The sequence below is a fragment of the Saccopteryx bilineata genome, chromosome 9 (genome assembly GCF_036850765.1).
Source record: "Saccopteryx bilineata isolate mSacBil1 chromosome 9, mSacBil1_pri_phased_curated, whole genome shotgun sequence".
Taxonomy (NCBI): domain Eukaryota; kingdom Metazoa; phylum Chordata; class Mammalia; order Chiroptera; family Emballonuridae; genus Saccopteryx; species Saccopteryx bilineata.
In genome coordinates this window covers 76212578-76232148 of record NC_089498.1, presented here as the reverse complement: position 1 = coordinate 76232148, position 19571 = coordinate 76212578, and the positions used below count along the sequence as shown (strand labels likewise).

The 19571-nt window shown below is 41.7% G+C and overlaps 1 protein-coding gene across 2 annotated transcripts in view; it reads left to right on the top strand.

Annotated features, from left to right (window-relative positions):
- The first annotated feature begins 4624 nt into the window (after window positions 1–4624).
- Window positions 4625–19571, top strand: part of USP54 (ubiquitin specific peptidase 54) — a 149244-nt gene continuing 134297 nt past the window's right edge. The window contains exons 1-2 of one of the 2 annotated variants that reach the window (XM_066244232.1): window positions 4625–5569; window positions 11007–11089. The gene's annotated coding sequence lies outside the window, so the exon portion shown is untranslated. The remainder of the gene's footprint in view (window positions 5570–11006; window positions 11090–19571) is intronic. The other variant, XM_066244233.1, reaches the window with a different exon arrangement.

The following is a 19571-nucleotide window of genomic DNA, read 5'->3' as shown; positions in this document are numbered from 1 at the left end:
GGAAAGGAGGGAGAAAGAAACATAGTGTGTTGTTCCACTTATTTAGGCATTCATTGGTTGATTCTTATATGTGCCCTGACCAGGAATTAAACCTGCAACTTTGACATATTGGGACAATGCTGTAACCAACTGAGCTACCTGGGCCAGGGCTAGCATGGGGTTTCTTCAGAATTCCAGGATTTACTACTATTTTTCAAAAGTAAGAGAGATGTGAACTAGGAAGCATAAAAAGATGACTTTACAGGTTCTGGGAAAATAAATTCTGAGAGCTGGTTGAAATCAGCCAACTGTCTTGAGGCATTAAAGATTGTATTAGGCTTGCCTGACCAGGTGGTGGCACAGTGGATAGTGTGTTAGCCTGGGACACAGAGGACCCAGGTTTGAAATCCTGAGGTCACCCGGCTTGAGTGCAGGTTCACCAGCTTGAATACGGCATTGCTGGCTTAAGTGTAGGATCATAGACATGACCCCATGGTTGCTGGCCTGAGCAAGGGGTCATTTGGTCTGCTGTAGGCCCCTCCTCACATCAAGGCACATATGAGAAAGCAACCAATGAACAAATAAGGAGCCACAAAGAAGAATTGATGCTTCTCATCTCTCTCCCTTCCTGCCTGTCTGTCCCTCTCTCTGTCTCTGTCGCAAAAAAAAAGAAAAAAGAAAAAAAAAAGATTGTATGTGTATTAGGCGGATGGTGTGTCGGCCTGGATGCTGAGGACCCAGGTTCAAAACTCCGAGGTTGGCCCTGGCTGGTTGGCTCAGTGGTAAAGCATTGGCCTGACAGGTAGAAGTCCCGGGTTCGATTCCCAGCCAGGGCACACAGGAGAAGCGCCCATCTAATTAATTCTCCACTCTTTTCCCTCTCCTTCCTCTTTGTCTCTCTCTTCCCCTCCCACAACCAAGGCTCCATTGGAACAAAGTTGGTCAGGTATGATGGTGGCTCCATGGCCTCTGCCTCAGGCACTCGAATGGCTCCGGTTGCAACTGGCGCAACGCTCCAGATGGGCAGATCATCACCCCCTAGTGGGCTTGCTGGGTGGATCCTGGTCGGGCACATGAGGGAGTCTGTCTCTCTGCCTCCCCATTTCTCACTTCAGAAAAATACCCAAAAAAAGAAAAAAAAACAAAAACCCAAAACTCCGAGGTCACTGGCATGAGCACGGAATCACAGACATGACCCCATGGTCACTGGCTTAAGCCCAAAGGTTGCTGGATTAAGCAAGGGGTCACTGGCTTAGCTGAAGCTCCCGGGTCAAGGCATGTATGAGAAAGCAAGCAATGAACAACTAAGGTGCTGCCACTATGAGTTGATGATTCTCATTTCTCTCTCTGCCTGTCTGTCCTTCCTGTCTTTACCCCCCATCCCACCATCACTCTCTTGGTAAAAAATAAAATAAAATAAAATAAAATAAAATAAAATAAAATAAAATAAATAAATAAATTATAGTAAATTGCTAGACTCTACATAAACTGATTAAATTTTTAAAACTGGTTCAACTTTCATGGACCTTGGCTCACATGACATTTATCCCGGTCACTTCCCTTTACAACCTAAATAAATTCCAGGGGATTCATACTTTCTGTAAACTTGTACACAAAACTCTATTTCTATGTGTATTCTTCTAAGGAGTGTTGTTATAGTTTGAATTTCCCCCCAGACAGACCCTGAAACAAAAATTTGGTTGCAAGAAGCTAATTTGGGAGATAATCCCAGAATCCAAGAAGTGTAAGGGAGTGAGAAGAAACCCGAAAAAGGTGTTCCTGGCAGCTAGGGCTGAATCCAATGGGTATTCAGAAAAATACTGTTCCAAGTATGGTACGTGGACTGGCAACATGATTACCTCCTGGGAGCTTGGTTAAAAGTACAAACTCAAGAACTGATGGCTTAGCCCTGGCCAGTTAGCTCAGTCAGAGCACTGGCCTGAAACACCAAGGTTGAGGGTTCAGTCCCCGGTCAGGGCACATACAGGGCACAACTAAGTGGAACAACAAAAAATGCTTTTCTCTCTCTCTCTTATCAATCAATCAATAATAATCAATGGCTTATTAAGCTTTCAAGGTAATTCCTATGTGTTAGCAAATTTTGAGTTAATACCTCAGAATTGCCCCATTGAGGGGATAGGGAACTGGAGTTTATCCCATGTCTCATTGGTTGCAGATTGCTCCCAGGAATGTTAACTTTGCTGGCAATTCTAGACAAAGGTGTTTGAGGTAAGAGGCTATAGGCTTAAATTGGATCTATCTACCAAAGCTGCTGTGAACTCTGAGGTGGACTGAGGAAATATGGTTAGGAAAGAATCTGGATAAGGGTCATAGCTTTTTTCAGATTCTCATGTTTAAAAGTCTGTGAGCCTTACCAAAATGTTAAAGACTATAATCCTTTTACAAATGTTGAGTGCCTCCATATACCAGGCACTAGGTCAGACATCGGAGGTACAAAGACAAATAACAACTCATGTGACAAAGAGATTTCACAGTCAACCATAAAATAATTATTAAACGCTTATGCCAGGGGTCAGGAACCTTTTTGGCTGAGAGAGCCATGAACGCCACATATTTTAAAATGTAATTCCGTGACCCGCAACCATGAACATGAGCGGTAGGAACTAAATGGATTGTAATACATGAAAATGTTTTATATTTTTAACATTTTTTTTTGTATTTCTCTGAAGCTGGAAACAGGGAGAGACAGTCAGACAGACTCCCGCATGCGCCCGACCGGGATCCACCCGGCACGCCCACCAGGGGACGACGCTCTGCCCACCAGGGGGCCATGCTCTGCCCCTCCGGGGTGTCTCTTTGTCGCGACCAGAGCCACTCTAGCGCCTGGGGCAGAGGCCAAGGAGCCATCCCCAGCGCCCGGGCCATCTTTGCTCCAATGGAGCCTCGGCTGCGGGAGGGGAAGAGAGAGACAGAGAGGAAGGAGAGGGGGAGGGGTAGAGAAGCAGATGGGCGCTTCTCCTGTGTGCCCTGGCCGGGAATCGAACCCAGGACCCCTGCACGCCAGGCCGATGCTCTACCACTGAGCCAACCGGCCAGGGCACGTTATTATTTTTTTTTTATTAAAGACTTGTCTGTGAGCCAGATGCAGCCATCAACAGAACCACATCTGGCTCGCGAGCCATAGGTTCCCGACCCCTGGCTTATGCTTAAAGTTGGGATTAAACAAAAATTCCAGGGTCTGCTAGTCAACAGCTCTGAAAACCTAGAGATTTAATTTTTCTAAGCTCAGAATGTCTGAAATATTCAATAGACAAAAAAAAAAAATTCATGATACAAGCTTATTAACTTACAGGGAGCCTAGGTTGGTTGTGAAATTATTTCCTTGGTAGAAAAGTCTACTTACTCAAAAGTCAAATTATTTTCAGAAGTCGCAATGGAGGTATAATGCATTAAAGTGCACACTTGTTTGTTTTTGTGACAGAGACAAAGAGAGGGACTGATAGGGACAGACAGACAAGAAGGGAGAGATGAGAAGCATCAATTCTTCTTTGCGGTACCTTAATTGTTGATTGCTTTCTCATATGTGCCTTGATGGGGGGGGGGCTACAGCAGATCGAGTGACCCCTTGCTCAAGGCAGCGACCTTGGGCTCAAGCTAGTGAGCCTTGCTCAAACCAGATGATCCTGCACTCAGGCTGGCAACATCGGGGTTTCAAACCTGGGTCCTCCACATCCCAGTCCGACGCTCTATCCACTGTGCGACCACCTGGTCAGGCTTTAAAGATTTTTATTTACTCATTTTAGAGAGAGAGACAGACAGACAGACAGAAAAGGTGGTGGGAGGAGCAGGAAGCATCAACCCATAGTTGCTTTCTGTATATGCCTTAACCAGGCAGGTCCAGGGCTTCGATCCAGGTCGTTTATCCACTGCGTGACCACAGGTCAGGCTAAGGTGCACAGTTGTACAGGATCCAGGTTGAAATCCAGTCAAATCCTCAAGCTTTGCTATCCATTTGCCTAGTCATTTTCTGTTAAAACACCCATTCTTCACAAATGTTTCATACATTTGAACACCACAGTTCACAGGAGCCACATATTGGCAGCAGAGCTAACTACCCAGACTGCTCATGCACATCTTCTGTTTGCCATCATTGTGTTTTAAAACTCAGGAGAGTTTTAAACTCAGCCGTCAGGAGAGCTCCCTTGTAGATAGGAGCTTGTGCTCTCCAATGTCCTAGTCCCCACTACTACCTATTGTTTTACACCAGGCCATCTTTTATTACTTGTCTAGCCACTGTAGCCAGCTGAGTTACCAACTTCAAGGGTTTCTTTTACATAAACCAAATGCCCATAATACTGTGCCCCTAAAATCACCCAGATAGCTCATTCCCTAGTTTAGTGTCTAGAGCTTTGCTGTTTAATACTGTTGTCACTAGCCACGTATGGCTATTGAGCTGACAAAATGTGCCTAGTCCACATTGTGATGCTCTGTAAATATAAACACTGTATTTTGAAAACTTAGTATGAAAAAAATGTAAATTATCTCATTAAATAATGAACATATTTATTACATGTTGAAATATTTTGAATATGTTGAGTTAAAAATAACTAAGTTGACTCCATATATATATATTTTTTAATGTGGCTACCAGAAATTTTAAATTGCATAATGCAGCTTGTAATATATTTTGACCGGATAGCTCTGGCCTATGAGAGCTAATCAGGGGCTTTGAGAATAAATAAATTCTCCATTTATTATTTCCATTCCCTATTTGTTCTCCTGTTTTATTCTTCCTTGGTCACCAACGTTAACTCCACTTTCTGTTCCAGGTGCTACTCAAACCTACATCTCAAGTTGTCTCAGAACACAGACAAAACCCAACAAGTAAATGTTGAGAGGAGCCAAATAAGGAAGCAAGCAACAAGAGAAAAGTTCAAACCACATATCAATGCGGGCCCCCTTCGCATCCAAACACCTGTATTTATGTTCCATTAAAAACCAACACTTTTATGTCCTATTTTGGTCCGGCTAACTGATGGGGGTGTGGTCCCGTGGATAAACACAAACATTTCTGTGGAGCCAAATACCATTTGCAAGTCAGTGTACGGGAAGAATGGATGAAAACTTCCCGAAGAAAGGTAATGAGGGGAGATGGGAAGGTCAACAATTTCTCTTTTGTTTGCTCCCTCTCTACTCGGCCAGCAGAAGGAAAATGCCGGGAAAAACACAACTTCAGCTAAAGGCGACACTGCTAAGTTTGAGACAGTTAGGAAAAGAAGACCATATCCCTAAAGTTTTTCCAGTGTAGGGGTCGCTATACTAACATTCCCCCAGCCCAGACCATCCTGCCTGCGATAGTTTTCCGATTCTTCCGCCAGCTCAAGATTCTTCATCGTTCTTGTCCATCTCCAGACCTTTGCATGCCACCCCTGAAACGCCTTACAGCCGCCATTTTACAGTAACTATCGCGAGATATACTTAGCGGCCTGGAGCCTCACTCGGTTACTTTCTTGCAAGAGGCTTTTCTGGGTAGTTCTCGCCTTAGCTGAGGAAAGTGTCGCGAGAGCTGGTTGCCTTGGCTCCCTGTAGCTATAGCAGCCGCGGCGGTTAAAGATGCGGCGGCAGAGCGGTGAGTGCGACATCCTCAGGGGGGCGGGGCTGGAGGTAATGGGGTGCAGGGGGTAGCGCCTGGGGCGTGGTGGGTAAGGTCGGGTCACGGGAGGAATGGGCCCGAGTGTGACGTGTAAGAAAGGATCCAGGTCCAGTGGTACAGGGATAGGGCGCCGGTCCGCAGTAGGTCACGCGCGGAGGGCTGGATCTGCTGGGAGGTCCAGGGCAAGGTACAGGGGTGTTGAGGAGCAGAGACTAGAGAGTGGAAGCTGGTGTGTGGTGGGAGTGAGGGGACTGAGAACTGGATAAAGGGACCGGACTACATTGAGGAAAAACTGGGAAGAAATGGGTATACAGCTAGGAGGAGGATTTGTTGAATGGAAGCACAAGAGGTTGGGCCTGGTTTCCTTTGCGGTGGTGGGGATGGGTGTGTGTGTGTGTGTGTGTGTGTGTGTGTGTGTGTGTGTGAGAGAGAGAGAGAGAGAGAGAGAGAGAGAGAGAGAGAGAGATGGGTGTGTGTGTGTGTGTGTGTGTCGGACGTTCGTAGGTGCGGTGGTGGGGATGAGTGTGTATGTGTGTGTGTGTGTGTGTGTGTGTGTGTGTGTGTCGGACCTTCGTAGGTCCAGGGTACGCATGCGGATGATCCCAGATATGAACTGCTCCAGGACCTGGGTCCTAAATGGTGGCTTGGCGGGAATGGTGCGGTCCCGGACCTTCACGATCCTCCGCCCCTTGCACAGAAATCCCCCACAGACTCTTGAGATGTGACAGGAAGTTCCTGGTGAGCTAGTATTAGTCGGTAGAGAGACTATGAATTGGATAATGAATGATTGCTGCTCTAAAATAAAGTGTGGGATGGGAGCTGGAGATAAATTTTTGAGGAAAAAAACCCACAAAGCTCATGTTCTTTTTCTAGAGCGTACTGAGTTGGAAGAAGGGGGTGTGTGTTCCCAGATTAATTCAAGTGTAGAATTCCTCTACGGTATATTTATTAAATTATATGTGCAGTGTAAAATCAGTTCAGATGATACAGTGAAACAATGTGCAAGCTTAAACCTTCCACGAGTGTAATTTTAAAACTAAGAAAAGTTTTTTATTGCGGCAGCTCCAGGCTGAACACTAGGGATAGTTTTAGTTAATAGAATATAAAACCTAGTGTTCCCTAAGTGTACCTATTCAGGTTATTTGCCTTTTAAGAAATAGATGAGATTTTATTTTGGGAGACTGAATACGTTTTGAATATCTGTCAAACTGAAGTAAAAGGTGTCTACCAGGAGTTGAAAATCACCAAGAGGACAAAACATTAGTCTCTGAGTATCAAGCAAGGACTATTTTCTGGAGACAAGTTTGGATTACTTTTCTCATTAACTCTCATTTATAGTGAAAACAATGAAATCTAATGAATCATAAAAATTATTTCAACCTACATATACAGGTTTCTGATAATTTTCTTCACTCTTTTGTAGGTATAAATTTGCAAGGGATAACATCTCTTGATTATATAACTGGATTTTTCCATGTCGAGGTTCACAAATTCATTAATTAGAATAATGGATTTTAAATCCTTCTAGAGATAGCTGTGATGTGGTTTGGTTAGTCACTGAACATATTTATTTGATATGTGTTAGACTAAAATTTTTAATTAGTAATGTTAGTAGCTAAACTTTAAGTGCTTTTCTGAAGCAAAGGAAGGCTTATGTGGTTGGATCCTAAAGATTTCTGCATGAATCCATTTACAACAAGCTTTACTGAGTTCTTATTATGTGTAGAGTACTGTGTTAAGGCATTGCGGCAGGGGGTGGGCAAAGATTAATTCATTTATCCATTCCACAAACATTTATTGAGTCCTATTTTGTGTCTGATTACTAAACCTTCATGATAGGAATACAGATAAGCCTGGCTGCCTGGCTGCCTGCCTTGAAATTACCCAGAGCCCAGGAAGGGAGAATGATAGAGAAACAAATAATTACAATGTAATAAAGCACAATATATGAACACGACTTAAGAAACAAGATTCTGGCCCAGATGAGTTGACACAGTAGTTGAGAAGACTAAAAAGAAAGAAAGACTTTAAAATAAAGTCTTTAGAATTTATTAAACAAATTCTAAACTATGCTGCATCAGTAACACACATTGCATTTCTTAGAAGAGATGAAAGAATGGAAGCTTGAGAAAATTCACAGGTCAGTTAATTTTTTTTAAATCAGTGTGCACACGAGAGAGGGAGAGAGAGAGAGAGAGAGAGAGAGAGAGAGACAGGAATGGAGAGATACACAACTCATAGTTGCATCATTTTTTAGTTGTTCATTGATTGCTTCTCATATGTGCTTTGACCTGGGGACTCAAGCTGAGCCAGTGACCCCTTGCTCAAGCCAGCAACCTTTGGCTTCAAGCCAGCGACCTTTGGGCCCACGCCAGACCATGGAATCATGTCGATGAACCCATGCTCAAGCCAGCAACCCAACGCTCAAGCCAGATGAGCCTGCACTCAAGCCTGCGACCCCGGGATTCAAATCTGGGACCTCAGTGTTCCATATCAACGCTCTATCCACTGCGCCACCACTGGTCAATCCAGTTAGTAATTTAATAGTATTTTTTAAAGTAGTCTTAAAATAAATATAATGGAACATTTTTAAGTCAGTAATAATAATATTAAGTAAAGTGTGTCTGTAAAGTCATGGTGCACTTTTGACCAGTCACAGGAAAGCAACAAAAGATGATAGAAATGTGAAATCTGCACCAAATAAAAGGAAAACTCTCCCAGTTTTTTCAGGATGATGAAGTAACACCGTGTATACAGCAGAGGAGCCCACAGTCATGCCAGTTGAGATGTGGATGGTACAGAGGAAAGTTCAGTGTGTTCTGTGGCTCGCTAAATTCGAATCCGTGACCAAAGTGCAACGTGAATATCGGTGCATTTATAATGAAGTGCCACCACATAGGAATAACATTACTTGGTGGGATAAGCAGTTGAAGGAAACCGGCAGTTTGGTGGAGAAACCCCGTTCTGGTAGGCCATCAGTCAGTGACGAGTCTGTAGAGGCTATACGGGATAGCTACCTAAGGAGCCCTAAAAAATCTGTGTATGAGCCCACATCGAACTGCACTGAATAGGTATGAAACTGGGAGAATTTTCCTTTTATTTGGTGCAGATTTCACATTTCTATCATCTTTTGTTGCTTTTCTGTGACCGGTCAAAAGTGCAGCATGACTTTATGGACACACTGTATAAGAGGTAACATTTACTGAGTTATTATTTTTTAAATTATTTATTGATTGATTTTACAGAAAGAGAAAAGAAGAGAGAAACATCTCTTTGTTGTTTCACCCAACCATGCATGCACTGCTCAAATCCTGTATGTGCCCCAACCAGGGTTTGAACCTACAACATTGGCATATCTGGAGAATGATCTAACCAACTGAACATTGGCCAGGGCTATTGAGTGATTATTACTAGACCAGACACATTTTCTCATTCTTATCTTCATAGTACTATGCTCTTCAGCTGGTACTAATACTATGATTTTGAAGATAAAAAAATTAAGGAGGTTGCCAAAGATTCAGATCTAGTAAATGGCATATAAGGAATTAGAGGTAGAATATATGTGTGACTGGGAAAACCTAAGAAAGATTTGTTTCTTTTGCAGGGAGGGTGTGAGGCTTGAGATAGGGGAAGGAGGGTAGAGATTGAAGGTGGAATTGGCCAGAGGACCAGAATTCAATTTGTGTTGTTATTCATAATGTCCTCTCTCCAATATTTACATTACATATGGGGGATTAATTTGAATATTAGCATGGTGCTAAATATGAAGTTTGAGTTAAGTAAATTATCATATTCATGTTGTATATAATTGTATAGGGAGCAATACTTGGGAAAATAATTATAACAAGCAATGGTTAATTAATGCCTGACCTGTGGTGGTGCAGTGGATAAAGCGTCGACCTGGAAATGCTGAGGTCGCTGGTTCGAAACCCTGGGCTTGCCTGGTCAAGGCACATATGGGAGTTGATGCTTCCAGCTCCTCCCCCCTGTCTTTCTCTCCTCTCTCTGTCTCTCTCTGTCTCTGTCTCCTCTCTAAAATGAATAAAAATTTAAAAACAAAACAAGCAATGGTTAATTAACATTTGCAAACTTCCAGAAAGGGATCATTTTAACAGTGGAAATGGTTATCTATATTCATATATATGGGCAAATGTTATTACAACAGACTTTAAGGGATTAAGTCATTAGTTTATATTGCAGTTTTTTTGTATTGAGAAAAATGTATATACATAGTACATATGTATTTGCTTTCAAATATGTATTTGTATATTTGATTTTTTAAGCTCTGTATTTCAAACCCCAATATCTGATTTTCTGGTTGAAATTCAAATTTTATAATTAAAAATCTAAGTGAGCCTGACCTGTGGTGGCACAGTGGATCAAGTCAACCTGGAACACTTAGGTCGCTGGCTGGAGGTCCTGGGCTTGCCTGGTCAAGGCACATACGGCAAACAGTCAGTGAACAATTAAAGTGAAGCAGCTATGAGTTGATGCTTTTTGCCAGCCTCCCTTCCCCGGTAAAAATCAATAAATAAAATCTAAAAAAAAAAGTCTAAATGAGAATAAGAAATACCATCAGTGAACTGTTGATACTTAGTTCTAGACTTAGTTGAAGGCTCAGAGGTTAACCAGTCCAAACCATTCCTTTTATGTTGAAGAAACTAAAGCCTAAAGAACATTTAAATGACTTGCCGAAAGTCACATAGCTACAATGTCCTAGGTGTCCTGATTTCCAATTAAGTGTTTCTTCTACTGTACCACATTGCCAAATTATATTTAATAATTAATATACATAGAGTTTTAGATGTTCTCAGCTAATTTTGAGAAACCAGTGTTGTCAGGAGGCTATTGATATATGACAGAGTACAAATTTATTGTTTCTGTTATACTGTACGTATACTTCCTACTTAGGATAAATGCATTCAGATAATTTATTCAAAGGATTCCTACATTTGGTTTGTTACATTACTGTTTCATTTTTCTGTGTTTCATTTAATAAATGTTTGTGTTGTAAAAATGGTAGACAATGTACCATTACAACAATGTTGTAATACATAATATTTCTAAGAAGTACCTGTAGGGTTTTTTTTAATTAAGTGAGAGGCGGGGAGGCAGGGAGGCAGAGAGACAGACTCCTGCATGTACCCTGACTGGGATCCACCCGGCAAGCCCTCTATAGGGCATAGGGCGATGCTGGGCCCATCTGGGGCTGCTGCTCTGTTGCTTGGCAACTGAGCTATTTCAGCACCTGAGGCAAGGCCACGGGAGCCATCCTCAGCATCCAGGGCCAACTTGCTTGAACCATTTGAGCCTTGGCTGCGGGAGGAGGGAAGAGAGAGAGACAGAGAGACAGAAAGAGAAAAACGAGGGGGTGGAGAAGCAGATGATCACTTCTCCTGTGTGCCCTGACTAGGAATCAAATCTGGGACTTCCGCATGCCAGGCTGAGGCTCTACTGCTGAGCTAACCGGCAAGGCCAGTACCTGCAGATTTGAAGGTGAGTCTGTGATGTAGTTGTTTTTTTTTCATTGAGTTGACTTTGTGCTGTAATCCCTCATCTGTATAGATTTTAGCTGGCATAGATTGTGGATGGGAATGAGATTCTTGTGGTTTTTTGTTTTGTTTTGTTTTTTTGTGACAGAGAGAGAGAGAGAGACAGGGACAGATAGAGACAGACAGACTGGAGGGAAGAGAGATGAGAAGCATCAATTCTTCCTCGAGACTCCTTAATCTCCTAGTTGTTCGTTGATTGCTTTTTCATATGTTCCTTGACTGGGGGGCTGCAGCAGAACTAGTGACCCCTTGCTTAAGTCAGCGACCTTGGGCTCAAGGCAGTGACCATGGGGTTATGTCTATGATCCCATGCTCAAGCTAGTGACCCTGCACTCAAGCCAGATGAGCCCGTGCTCAAGCTGGCAACCTCGGGGTTTTGAACCTGGGTCCTCCGTGTCCCAGTCCGACGCTCTATCCACTATGCACCACCTGGTCAGGCAAGATTCTTGTGTTTTCTAACACTTTTTAACAAAGTGGGCTGGGTGCTTATTTATTTATTTTTACTGGACTTAGTTTTGAGTCATTGAGACATTTTTTCCAAGAAAAGTTTAGAGCAAGAGAATAAGGGGAGAGGAAGAGAAAGTTTGAGGGCTGAAAATGAAAATTCCTCTCCAGAAGGGCTTAAAACGGAAAGAGCAATTGATGTGTGAAGAGGATAATGTTTTAAAATCATTAACTTTCACCCTCCTCAGGAGAATCTAAAGACCTTTTCTTAAATTTTGATACACATACCCTTCTGGAAAGACTCTATCAATTTACACTCCTCCAGAGATGAATGGGAAAAAGTATTAACTTCCCAGAACTCATATTAGCAATAGTAAATAGATATTGAAGAAACCAAAAGCAATTTACATGATAAGTGAAAAGTGATATGTCATTTTAAATTTCCATTTCTTTAATTGGCTGTGAAGTTGAACTTTTTGCCATATTTATTACTTTCTTTCTCTTTTTAAAAAGATTTTATTAATTTTTAGAGAGAGGAGAGGGAGAGAAAAAGAGGGAGGAAGAGTGGGAAGCATCAACTCATAATCTATAGTTGCTTCTTGTATATACCTTAACTGGGCAGACTCAGGGATTCAAACTGCAACCTCAACATTCCAGGTCAATACTGTTATCCACTGTGCCACCACAGGTCAGGCCTATTATTTTCTTTCTTGATTTCCATGTTTTGTCCTTTTAAAAGCGCTTAAAATTTAAATAAATATTAAAATGTGTATATAAATTAAAAAGAAGAAAAGAATACATTCTTTAAAAAAAATACTAGGGGCCCTGGCCGGTTGGCTCAGCGGTAGAGCGTCGGCCTGGCGTGCGGGGGACCGGGGTTCGATTCCCGGCCAGGGCACATAGGAGAAGCGCCCATTTGCTTCTCCACCCCCCACCCCCCTTCCTCTCTGTCTCTCTCTTCCCCTCCCGCAGCCGAGGCTCCATTGGAGCAAAGATGGCCCGGGCGCTGGGGATGGCTCCTTGGCCTCTGCCCCAGGCGCTAGAGTGGCTCTGGTTGCGGCAGAGCGACGCCCCAGAGCGGCAGAGCATGGCCCCCTGGTGGGCAGAGCATCGCCCCTGGTGGGCGTGCCGGGTGGATCCCGGTCGGGCGCATGCGGGAGTCTGTCTGACTGTCTCTCCCCGTTTCCAGCTTCAGATAAAAAAAAAAAAAAATACTAGGAAGTATAGATTCCTCTTCCAGTAATAACCTGTTTGGTAGGTTTTCCCCCAGTCCTTTTTCTATGCATTTATCATTTATAACTTTTTAAAAATCAGTGAAATAATATATTTTTTCTGCAGCTTTTTTTTTTAAACTTAGCGATATGCCACTGAGAGCTCTCATTCTGTCATTATACACTTTTAAAGAGTTGATTGTATTTCAGTTTGTTACTGTAATTTATTTTATCAATAGACATTTAAGTTGTCCCAGATTTTTCCAATTACCAAATACACTGAAGGTAATACTCACTATTAGCTCTTGTGCTTATGCTCTAGAATACTTCTAGAGTAGGTGTCTAGAATTATTGTTAACGGTGTCAGGTTTTCAGTTTAAAAGATATTGCCGCCTGACCTGTGGTGGCACAGTGGATAAAGTGTCAACCTAGAAACGCTGAGGTTGCTGGTTCAAAACCCTGGGCTTGCCTGGTCAAGGCACATATGGGAGTTGATGCTTTCTGCTCCTACCCCCTTCTCTCTCTCTCTCTCCTCCCTCTTTATAATGAATAAATAAAATCTTTAAAAGATATTGCCAATCTGACCTGACTGGTGGTGCAATGGATAGAGCATCATGCCAGAGTGCCAAGATCAAAGGTTCAATACTGACCTGCTCTACCCTGAAGTCACCAGTTGGAGCCCTGGTCAGGGCTAAATCCCAAGGGTGCTGGCTAGATCCCTGAGGCCACTGGTTGGAGTCAGAGCCCTGGTCAGGGCACATATGAGAAGCAATCAATGGCACAACTAAGTGGAACAAGGAGTTGATGCTTCTCTCTCTCAAAAAAAAAAGATACTGCCAATCTGCCCTTCAGATAGTCCATGTGCCATTTTGCATTTCACTGGTTTATGAAAGTGTCTATATATTTTAAAATTTTTATTTATTGATATTTAGAGAAAGAGGAAGGGGGAGAGAGAGAAGGAGAGAGAGAGAAACATTTATTTGCTGGTCAGGGTAAAGTGTCTATATCTTTATATACTCGCTAACAGTTGATATTATCAAACTTGTACATTTTAACTAATTTAATAGGCAAATATATTTGTTTTATGAGTTCGATTTTTTTTTTCCCTGAGAGAGAGGGAGAGAGACAGAGAGAGGGAGGGAGGGAGGGAGGTAGAGAGACGAGAAGCATCAACTTGTAGTTGTGGCACTTTAGTTGTTCATTGATTGCTTCTCATACATGCCTTGATGGGGGTGGGAGGTAGTGGGTGTGGGGTTCCAGCTGAGCCAGTGACCCCTTGATCAAGTCAATGACCTTTCGGTTCAAGCTCGTGAGCCTGAGCTCAAGCTGGAACCTTGGGGTTTTGAACCTGGGACCTCAGTATCCCAGGTCAATGCTCTATCCAGTGTGCCACCAGTCAGGCTGAGCATCTTTTAATTTCTTTATTGGATGTTTATATTTATTTCTGTAAAGCTGCTTATTCTATTCTTCGCCTATTTTTTAACTGGGTTGGTTTTTTTTCTTACCTTTTAACAAAAACATAGACATGGGGTCATGTCTATGATCCCATGCTCAAGCTGGTGATCTCATGCTCAAACTGGTGACCCCGTGCTCAAGCTGGAGGAGACTGCGCTCAAGCTGGCAACTTTGGGGTCAGTGGTGGGATTCAAATAATTTAACAACTGGTTATTTGCCCTAATGACTATTTTAAGTATAAAAAATGATACACTGAAATGTAGTTTATTATTTCATACATTTAATACTTAAATAAGAACAATAAAAGAGGTACATAAAACTAGACTATATTATAAGAAAGAGGTTTAAAATGTTACTGAAAAAATATTAAATAATACCTGACAAAAAGTAACAAAACTGTTATTTAAAATATTTCTATATTGCTTCCTGATTGGCATCTTCACTTGCAATTTTCTTTGCTTTTATCCAAGAATCATCGACTGTGTGATTTATCCTTAAGCATCTTTTTACTGTAGGAGTAGGATCCCATTCCTTTACTTATGAGTGGAATGAACATTACTACAGGTGCTTAGAATACGCTGTTGCGCAGATAAACATTAAAAAAAGAATAAGGAATGTAAATTTGTGATTACCACATTGGGTGGCTGTCCAGGTGCCCACCTTAGAGAGAACCCTGATTATAAGTGCCATTTTAACAACTGATTGGCCAAACTCAGCAATTATTAGGTATCAGTTTTGCTGAACCGGTGTGAACTGGCTGAATCCCACCACAGCTCAGGGTTTATTTTTTCTTTTCTTTTTTATTTAAATTAAGTGAGAGCAGGGGAAGCAAAGAGACAGACTCCTGAGCCCCTTATGGGGTGATGCTCTGTCCATCTGGGGTGTTGCTTCATTGTTTGGCAACCAAGCTATTTTTAGTGCCTGAGGCAGAGGCCACTGGAGCCATTCTCAGTGCCCAGGGCCAATTCTCTCAAGCCAATTGAGCCATGGCTGTGGGAGGGTTGGGAGAGAGAGAGAAAGAGAGAGGTGGGGAGGGAGGGTTGAGAAGCAGGTGGTTGCTTCTCCTGTGTACTTTGACTGGGAATCAAACACGGGATTCTACCACTGAGCAAACCAGCCAGTGTCACAACCTTGGTGTTTCGAATCTGGGTCCTCAGTGTCCTATATTGACGCTCTATGTACTGTACCACCACCTGGTCAGGCTCATTTAATAATATTTAGAGTGATTTGCCATCTGAGTTAAAGGACTTAAATTTAAAGTTGGAGGATGCTTGACCTGTGGTGGTGCAGTGGATAAAGCATTGATCTGGAATACTGACGTGGCCAGTTCCAAACCCTGGGCTTGCCTGGTCAAGGCACATATGAGAAGCAACTACTACAAGTGATGCTTCCTGTACCCCCTTCCCCATTTCTCTCTCCTCTTTCTAAAATCAGTAAATAAAATCTTTTAACATAAATATATAAATAAAGTTAGGGATAGATAGTTGAATAAAATTGATCAGGTTTAAAATCCACAATAGAGTATATAAGTAATAATTATATCTGATATTGAATCACACACACATACACACATATATATATACAGAAAGAGAGAGAGAGAGAGGAAACTAGTTTTTCTGATTATTGTTATGCTAGGGGGGAAAAATTCTTCAGGAGGAATGGTCCCATACAGCTCTCCTCTGAAGGGAAACCCTGATATGTAGACATTTCTAAGTTTAGCATTGAGAGGGAGGTTGACATAGTAGAAAGAACATGAGCACTGGGATGAAAGAAAACTTGAGTTTTATTCCCTTTGTCAGTTATAAGCATTGTGATCTTCAACTCAGTAAGTCATATTTTTATCTGTAAAATAAGGTGTTCAAAAAAGATAGCCATTATTAATTTTCAGACTATACTATATCACATCAAATAGTATTATCTACTGCTCAGAATTAATATTGCTGTAAAGCTCCATTACATGGTGCAAATATTTGATGAAAAAGAAGGCATGCTATAACTTAAAGGGTTTGAATTCTCATGTTTGCTGCTGAATGAGTAACCAGAGATACAGTCACATCAGGCGTTAGGACACCAAGAACCTAGTGTTGAAGCTTAAAAACTATGTAATACTTTTCTTTTTACCTTCTAAGTTCTTCTACCTGGGCTAATCAAATCAACAGATTAACAGGAGAAAATCAAGTATTAGTACATTCACATAAGAGAATTCATATAAGCATGAATATTCCAAAGACAGTAAGACACTGAGGCAAAATTGGGTATATATGACATTTTGGGCAAAGGAGAAAAGAGGAAATGAGGTCTTAGATTTCAAAAGTAAAAATGAACCATTTACAGGTAATTGAAGAAGAGCAGAATGTACATGGCAGGTCAATTTTTGCTAGGCAACTTGGAAACAGTGGGATACAGCATGGGGTGGGTAGTATTTAGCTAACAGGCCCAGCCTGAAGCTCTCCTGTTTACTCAAATCAAATTAAGCTAAGGCATACATCCTAAGATTTCTTTCTTGAAGCAGGTTTTTCTATCTGAATCACTTGAGCAGGAAAGGGATGAGGGTCAAAAATTCTTTCTGACTCTTGTTTCTTAATAATGAGCTTAAAATCAATATTCCAAAAGGCAATTTTGGTCCCCTTCACTAGGGTTAGGACCACCTAGAAGCACGTAGAAGCATGTTAGAAATGCAGAATTAGAATCTGCATTTTTAACAGTATCCCTAGGTGATTCATATACACCATAAAATCTGAGAAACAGTGATCTAATATGCAGTATCTAAAGAAATGTGGTAACTTCAAACTCAAAAGTCCAATTCAGCAGTTCTGACAAAGCAGCAGGAATTGAGATGATAGGAGCTATAGAAAATTAGGCAGGTTGTCACATTATGATTTGTTCACTGTAGGACCTTCTCAGCAAGCTGGGAGATACAAGGAACATCTGTCTGGGAGAAAGGCTGGCAGGGGCAAGATCCTGTTTGGGTGTCTGGCCACCAGCCAAGAGGTTTGGTATCTAGAGTAACAGCTTTAGTCTCTGTAGGAATCTAGACTGGCTGTGCTGTCAAATATGGAGGCCACTAGCTAGCCACATGTGGCTATTAAAATTAAATAACAGTAAAAATTCAGTTCTTCAGTCATTCTAGCCATATTTCAAGTGATAGTAGCCACCTGTGGTTACTGTACTGGACAGCTCAGATACCGAACATTTCAATCAGTGCAGAGAGTTCTGAGAGGAATAGGCAGAGATAACAAGATAGGATGGATGTCTGCTTTAAAGACTATGTTAAAATGGCTAAGTATAGAAGGTAGAGAAAATTCATGAGTTGCCATTCACACATCTAACTCCCCACCCCATTCCAGACCCTTTCCATTGCTGATAGCTGCTAAGTTACTTGTGCTGTTTAGGTTTGGATGTGCCTGCAAGTGAAAGCTATCAACTAAAAGGTTAAGGAAAGGCAGAGAGGCTGACAAGGAGAATGTTTTGGGAACTATGAGTTTAAAGGGATTTTCCAGACATAAAAGAGCACTGGGCCTGACTGGTGGTGGCACAGTGGATAGAGTGTTGACCTGGGATGCTGAGGTCCTAGGTTCAAACCCTCTAAGATCACTGGCTTGAGCATGGGCTCATTTGGCTTGAGAGCAGGCTCATCAGCTTGAGCATGGGGTTGCTGGCTTGAGTGTGGGATCATTGAAAAGATACCATGGTTAATTAATGGCTTAAGCCCAAAGGTTGCAGGCTTGAAGCCTAAGGTCACTGGCTTGAGCCCAAATGTCACTGGCTTGAGCAAGAGGTCATTGTCTCAACTTGAGTCCCCCAGTGAAGGCACATATGAGAAGCAATCAATGAACAACTAAAAGTGATGTAACTACAAGTTGATGCTTCTCATCTCTCTCCCTTTCTATCTCTCTTTCCCTCTTTCTCTCTCTTAAAAAAAGAGCATTGGGAAAAGGAGGAATGGTTGGGTATGGAGCTGGGAAAATAATATGAAGTGCTAAAAGGAACATTTAGCTGTTATAAAAACAGCATTGATCCCAGAAATAATACTGAAAATGAATTCTAATGTCCAAGGTAATGCAGAGGCAGTCATCAACTTTATCCCATCTTCACTAAAGTTTTTAAGTTACTCTATCGGTATCAAAAATATGGACGCATTTTTTTTAAATGTTTAATGAGAATTAGTTGAAAAGTAGAATTTATTTTGATACTCAGTTTTCAGTCTTTTTCCCCAGAGAGTACATCTATAGAAAAGGCTATCCAAATTCTATATATTTTTGTTTTGGGGACAGTGCCATGTAGTTAATTTGTGAGTTTCTCTTTCTCTCTTCCTCTCTCTCTTTATTGATGATTTATATCAGACACATATGAATGGAATATGTACAGATTAAAAAAATTTTTTTTTTTGTGAAATGAGAAGCAGGGAGGCAGAGAGACAGACTCTGGCATGTGCCTGACTGGGATCCACCCGGCATGCCCACTAGGGGGCGATGCTTTGCCCATCTAGGTCATTGCTCTGTTGCAACTGGAGCTATTTTATCACCTGAGGTGGAGGTGCTGGAGCCATCCTCAGTGCCTGGGCCAACTTTGCTTCAGTGCAGCCTTGGCTGTGGGAGGGGAAGAGAGAGATAGAGAGAAGGGAGAGGAGGAAGGATGGAGAAGCAGATAGGCGCTTCTCCTATGTGTCCTGGCCAGGAATCTAACCCAGGACTTCCACACACTGGGCCAATGCTGTACTGCTGAGCCAACTGGCTAGGGCCTGTACAAAAATATTTTTAATCTATTATTCTTTAAGAGAATTTTTATTATTTCAATTTGGCTATATAAATGTTCTTTATAGACAAATGGCTTTTAAGAAAAAGCTATTACATTCAGTATTTAATCTTAATAAAAAATTTTTAAATGTTTATTTTATTGATTTTAGAGAGAGAGAGGAACATCGATCTGTTCCTGTATGTGCCCTAACTAGGGATTGAACTGGCAACCTCTGTGCTTCAGGATGATGCTCTAACCAACAGAGCTATTTGGCCAGGGTTCATTACTTAATCTTTTGCAAATAGGAAGTATAGCCCTACCATTATTGGTATGCAACAAACGAACTTTTCTGAAATTCGTGTTTCAGTATTTTAGCACTTGCTGTTAGCAATACCTTCCTCTACTATATTGAAAGCAAGAAACATGTTCTACAAAGCACATTTTTCAAAGCATTTGAGTTTTTAAATTAATACAGAAGCTGAGGATGAGACTATTTTGGACTCATGCAAAATATATATTTGTCAGTCTTATTTTTACCTGTGTGTAGGTTCATTTTTTCTGAAGATGTGAAAGGTAGGG